This window comes from Zea mays, chromosome 2 (genome assembly GCF_902167145.1).
Source record: "Zea mays cultivar B73 chromosome 2, Zm-B73-REFERENCE-NAM-5.0, whole genome shotgun sequence".
In the NCBI taxonomy this organism is placed as follows: Eukaryota; Viridiplantae; Streptophyta; class Magnoliopsida; order Poales; family Poaceae; genus Zea; species Zea mays.
In genome coordinates, this window is record NC_050097.1 from 57,292,008 (window position 1) to 57,298,984 (window position 6,977).

The following is a 6,977-nucleotide window of genomic DNA, read 5'->3' on the forward strand; positions in this document are numbered from 1 at the left end:
CCCCACGCCTAGGGTGGTAGCCTCGGCGCACCCTCTCGTCGAGGTGGGCTCGACGGTCGCGGTGATGGTGCTCGTTGCCGAGGCGACTCGGGGCCGCAGGCGCTGTGTTGCGCGTGCGCCCGGTGTAGACCGAGGCTTCCCGCATGAATCGGAAAGCCGCGACATGATGTTCCGAGGGGTACCCCTGCCTTCGGGAGGCGGAGCTCTCGGGCCGCCGGACCGCGGCGCCTTCCAGGAGATTCTTGAGCTCTCCCTGGATTCGCCGCCCCTCGGTGGTTGATGGCTCTGGCATCGCGCGGAGGAGCATTGCTGCTGCAGCAAGGTTCTGGCCGGCCCCACTGGATGCGGGTGGTGGCCTGACCCTGACATCGTCGGCGATGCGGTGCTGGAAGCCCTGGGGTAGATGACGTATTTCTCCGGCCGGAGGTTGGCCCGCCCATGCCTGCCTGACGTCCCGGTGGATTGGCTCAAGCGCTCCTGCTCCCTCGTCAAGCCTGGCCTGCACCCCGCGGATTTGCTCGAGCTGTGGGTCGTGACCCCCCGCCGGAATGGGGACCACAGCTAGCTCCCGTGGGATGTCAACGCGAGGCACCGGCCTAGGGAGATCACCGTCCTCCGGCATGCCGAGATGGTTGCCTTCGGAGGGACCCCCTAGATCGACGTGGAAACATTCGCGGCTTGGGCCGCAGTCCTCGTCGCCGAGGGTGCGGCTACCGTCGGAACAGTCGGAAAGGCAGTAGTCGCATGCGGTCATAAAGTCCCGCATGACACTGGGGTTGCCAAGTCCGGAGAAATCCGAACAGAAGCTGGGCTCGTCGTCTTCCTCGGACCCGGAGGGCCCGTAGGTCGAGACGTCCGTCAGCCGGTCCCAAGGTGACCGCATACGAAACCCCAGAGGGTTCGGACTCGCCTCTACGAGGGCATCCGCCAAAGCGAAGCCGCTAGGCGGGTCGAGGCTGAATCCGAAAGGCGTGGGATGGGAATCGGTCGGTACCTCTTGGTCGACGGGCGGTGATGAAGTCATGTCGGGGACTGACTGCACCGTCGTCTCAGGTACGAGGGTGACGTCCAGCAAGCCTTTCGCGAGCGTGCCGGCGTCGTCCGTTTGCTCGGAATCGGCGTGTCGCGGGGAGACGGCACTCGCCTTCGTCTCAAACGCGAGGTCGATGCCCGACGCGCCCCCCGTTGGGGCGCTGGGGCCGTCGACTCTCTCGACAGCCGACGAGGCGCTGCCTCCCGCTTGGCCTTGGTTGGCCCGCCTCCTCCTCCGTTGGGGGGGGAGAGGACGGGGCGAGCTCAAATGTTGTTCTTCCACCACGCGGGGAAGACGTCGCCGATTCCGCCGCCGGCGGGCGGGCTGTCGGCCGCCATTGTCGCTGTCGCACGGCGGTGGGAGGAGTATCATGCCGTAGCTGCCGTCGAGGGACATGAACTCAAGGCTCGCGAAACGGAGCACCGTCCCGGGCCGGAGAGGTTGTTGGAGACTGCCCATCTGGAGCTTGACGGGAAGCTGTTCGTCAACACGCAGCAGGCCCCTACCTGGCGCGCCAACTGTCGGCGTTTCGAGACCGGGGGGGTCCCTAAGCCGACGAGTGAATGTCGCCGCGTGCCCCAGCCCAGATGGGTCGACGCGAGGCCGAGCGCGAAGGGGGGAAGTGAGGTGGCCGGAGACAGGCGTGAGAGAGGTGGAAATCCCGCGGCCTTCGTGTTCGTCTCGCGCCCAGGTCGGGTGCGCTTGCAGTAGGGGGTTACAAGCGTCCACGCGGGAGAGGGAGCGAGCGGCTTCAAGCGGGCGCCTGTCTCGTCCTCGTCCCCGCGCGGCCAACCCTCTCTAAGAGGGCCCTGGTCCTTCCTTTTATAGGCGTAAGGAGAGGATCTAGGTGTACAATGGGGGTGTAGCAGAGTGCTACGTGTCTAGCGGAAGAGAGCTAGCGCCCTAAGTACATGCCGTTGTGGCAGCCGGAGAGATTTTGGCACCCATCTGGTGTGATGTCGTGGCCGTCGGAGGAGCGCTGGAGCCTAGCGGAAGGACAGCTGTCGGGGCTGTTGAGTCCTTGCTGACGTCCTCTTGCTTCCGTAAGGGGGCTGAGAGCCGCCGTCGTCACAGAGTATGCAGGGCGCCATCATTGCCTATCTGGCGGAGCGAGCCAGATGGGACGCCGGTCTTATTCCCAGTGGCCTGAGTCAGCTTGGGGTAGGGTGATGATGGCGCCTCCTGTTGACGTGGCTGGTCTGTGCCCTAGGTTGGGCGATGTGGAAGCTCCTCCGAAGCCGAGGTCGAGTCTGTCTTCCGTGGTCGAGGTCGAGTCCGAGCCCCTGGGTCGGGCGAGGTGGAGACCGTCGGCTGAGGCCAGGGCGGAGTCCGAGCCATGGGGTCGGGCGAAGCGGAGTTCGTCGTCTTCTGGGGCTGAGCCCAAGTCCGAGCCCTGGGTCGGGCGGAGCGGAGTTCGTCGTCTTCTGGGGCCGAGCCCAAGTCCAAGCCCTGGGTCGGGCGGAGCGGAGTTCGCCGTCTTCCGGGACTTAGCCCGAGTCCGAGCCCTGGGTCGGGCGGAGCGGAGTTCGCCGTCTTCCGGGACTTAGCCCGAGTCCGAGCCCTGGGTCGGGCGGAGCGGAGTTCGCCGTCTTCCGGGACTTAGCCCGAGTCCGAGCCCTGGGTCGGGCGGAGCGGAGTTCGCCGTCTTCCGGGACTTAGCCCGAGTCCGAGCCCTGGGTCGGGCGGAGCGGAGTTCGCCGTCTTTCGGGACTTAGCCCGAGTCCGAGCCCTGGGTCGGGCGGAGCGGAGTTTCCTATGGTGCCTGCGGCCGGGCCTGACTGCCTGTCAGCCTCACTCTGTCAAGTGGCATCGCAAGCGGAGCGGCGCAGGCGGCGCTGTCCTTCTGTCAGACCGGCCAGTGGAGCGGCGAAGTGACGGCGGTCACTTCGGCTCTGTCGGCTGAAGGGCGCGCGTCAGGATAAAGGCGTCAGGCCGCCTTTGCATTAAATGGTCCTGCGATTTGGTCGGTCGGCGCGGCGATTTGGTCAAGGTTGCTTCTTGGCGAAGACAGGGCCCCGGGCGAGCCGGAAATACGCTAGCTGCTGGAGGGGGGCCTCGGGCGAGGCGGAGATCCTCCGGGGTCGGCTGCCCTTGTCCGAGGCTAGGCTCGGGCGAGGCGCGATCGTGTCCCTCGAATGGACCGATCCCTGACTTAATCGCACCCATCAGGCCTTTGCAGCTTTATGCTGATGGGGGTTACCAGCTGAGAATTAGGAGCCTTGAGGGTACCCCTAATTATGGTCCCCGACAATAGTGGTTGCTAATATATGATCCATAACTCTATTGTAATATGTCAACCAAAGTTTAAAAGAAACATAATATAAGATAAAATACTCGTTATATGACCAATCGATGATATGAGACGTCAAAGCTAATTCGCTTGCAGATGTTGATATCTAAATCTCACCTCTTTATGATCCATCTTATCATCTGGCTGGGCAGCTATCGATTGCCGCCGACCAGTTGACTTACCTCTTTCATAGCCCCACAACCAAAGTCCAGAGAAGGTGATCACGCGAAACAACAGAATGGACGCCAACTGTCCAACAACATCAATCACCAGAACCACGTGTCGCAACCGGGACATCCGCATGGACTACAAAACTAGATCCAATATAGTTAACTTTATTATTTTGGTATTGTTACCTCGACAACTTTAGTTTAATATATCAATTAGCTAGAAAATAGATTCATGGACTAAGATAATTTATAAAGAATTAGAATTCTTATTCCATGTCGAGTGCTTAAGATTAATAACCATCATACAATATTTTTTCATCATATAGTATTAATGAATTGGCCGGCCTCCTTATATTGTAATTCTAGCTCCGCCTCTGCTTTATATCGATACCGGCACCGAGCCCCAGCAGGCTCGATTGCACGATTACACCTAATTAAGGTCTGCTTGCACAACAGTTCGTTCCCGTATATATAAGAGCTTGTTTGGCCGACGACTGCACTCATGTTCAACTTAGGTGGTGTTTGCTTCACCGAAATGTAACACAAACGGATTACATATTTTGTTTAGTTAAGCTCTTTTTAGTAGTACTAGATACTACTATATATTTAATTTAATTACAACTAGTAATCATTACCACCGGTAAGAGATCCTATTACCATTATCATTCTCTTACCAACGTTTGAACCAAACAGCACCTATAATCTACTTGTATTAGCCGGTGACCGTATGTTTTTTTTATCATCGGCAGCACATATTCCTGGGTTCTGCTGCCATGCATGTTCCATGTTAATTATGCCGGCCGTGCGCTGGATATATACTGAGACGATGGAACGGTTACTCTGATGCTCTTCTCTCCCGTCTTTATTCTCGGATCGATGCCAATGCGATCGAGCTCCAACAACGTCTCCCGGCCGTACTAGGCCAAAGATGAGATTCCGTGCATGGATGATGGATCGGAGAGCGAGAGCGACGGAAGCGACAGTTTTGTCCACGCACCAGGGTAAAGGGAAGAACATTACACTGAGGCGACAGGAGAGGCGAGAAGTAGACGACGGCGCCGGGTGAAGCAGATCGATGGTGGAGCTGCTGGTCGATGCGTGTGTACCTTTGCTAGCTCTGTTCCCTGAGCCGCTGCTAGCTAGCTCGGCAGCAGCGGCTTCGTTCGGAGACGCGTCTCTCCCTCTCTCTGTGTGCTTCTCTGCGTCAGCTGCTGCTCCTCATGCGTGCACATGAACAGACCATGCATGCCACGCGCGCGCGCGCGCAAAGGTTTTCCCTCTCTGGCAACAGGGTACGGTGCTGCATCGGCTCACCCTGATAGATGTTGTTCTTGCTGTGCACTGCACCACCAGAGGAAGCTACAGACAGGTGAGTCGGGCTGCACCACTCAAACCTGGTGAGACTGTGAGAGTGTGACAGCTGGTTGCCCCCAGATGTTAATGGTCTGCAAAACGCAATAGCGATTACTTGCACGAAGAGAGAGGAACAGTAGCGGTGGACAGCAGCTAGTGGACGTACGTGGACTGCTGGTAGCCAAATAGAGAGCGCAACGGCGGAGAAAGAGTTTCACGACGAATTAAGTACAGTGAATAGGCGAAAACATGAAAACCTTACCCAAAGAACAAAACTTGATTCGAGAATTACTACTTCAAGCATTACAGCCAGAATAATATAGCCGCGATCAAAACCAAGTTCAATACTGGCTTATGTTGCTAATGAACTTATGTGCGGAAATGATGTTAGCAACGACGTGGAATGTAAATGAAGAGCAAGGCGAGTATATGAGCTTAGAAGAGGCAAGGGCATGCAAGTCCAAATAGGAAAGTGTAAGCACACGAAACACACCGATTTGTTTGTACACAACTGACTGGATCTCTTTCAACCATTTCCTCACGTACTCAAGTGACCACCAAGTTCAAACTTGAGTTATCCCTTGCTCAAATGATGAGACCGAAGTCTCGCAAGGCTCTCCACTCAAAGTTGAAGGCTCTCGCTTGCTTTACAATCAACTGGAGCCGCAACTCCAATCACAACAAACTCATCTCTTTCACTAATTAAGTTTAGCTCACATGAGTGCTCTTGCAACTAGCTCTCAAATGGATGGCTATCTCTATGCACACAACTCAATTTGATTCACTTGGGTCACTTGGATGGCTAGGAGATGTTGCTCTAACTTGTTCACAACGTTTCTCAAATCATGGATGTTGTAATGCTCGATTGGAGTGGTATATATAGGCTCTCCAGCTCAAACTAGCCATTTGAACTCCACCTAGAAATCTGTGTCATATCGTACATGTCCGGTTGTGCACCAGATAGGTCAAGTGCACTATCCAGCCAGTGACCGTTGGGTAAAGTTGTTAGCTGTCAGATTGTCACATAGGGCACATGACACGTCTGTTGTGCCACCAGATGTGCCACATCATTCGACCATTGGATATTGTTGTTGTCGACCATTGGATCTATTGTGCATCCGGTGTGCCATCGGATACGATCGACGCATATCTTTGAAGTGTTCAGTTTGCAACCTCATTGTGTGCCCTGTCCAGTGACACATCTGTTATGCCATCGAACACCTCTAAGTGTGCTCAATATGTCTTGATCCATTTTACATACTCTCTATGTGACATGTCCAGTGACACGTCCAATGTACCAGCGGACACCACCGGCACGCCCAATTCAAAAGTTGCAGAAAGCAGCTCTCTGTGTGTTGTATCCGGTGGTGATGTCTCGTGTTCCACTAGATAGGTCTAGTTCACCTCTGTACAACCTAGATTTTTTTCTAACTTTGGCTCTTTTAATTTGGCTTGTGCCTTGAGTATGTTTATGACTTATCCAAGTACTCTAAGTCATTCCTTTTGATTTATTTGATCTTCCAAATCGACTTGCACAATTTCACCAAATCTTTGATGTATTTTAGCCTCAGAACTCTAAAATCACATTCTTAGCAAACTAGTTAGTCCAACAAGTTATGATACGTTGTGATTGTCATCAAACACCAAAACAAATATAGAAACGGTCTAAAATCCATTTCTCTTTCAGACGTGCCACAGTGTCGATGATGTCCAGATGTAGTGGCTGACTTACCTATTGTAGACGCAGGTATGACCTGTTCTATTGAAAAGTACTAAAGTTCAGGTCATTGGGTAAGACATAGTTGATAAATGGTGCAACAGTTTATAATTTATAATACATTTTCATGCATTGGCGCCCAAGTGTGGCTATAGGGATGACGGCACAACATTGTCTATGTCGTGGCAACAGTGCGTCTATTAGACCACAACGTTGCAAATAGTGTTGTACATTCAGTGGTTGTCCTGCCCTTAGGGTAGGGGATAGCCATATTATTTGGTCTTGCAAGTACTCCCATACTTAATTGTTTTAGGATATTCTTTGTCCTCTCAGATGGCTCTAGGGCCTAGCCATTGGAATTATCTAAGGCCTAGGACCTTAGATATCTGAGGGGCCATAGAGGGCAAGTGACCA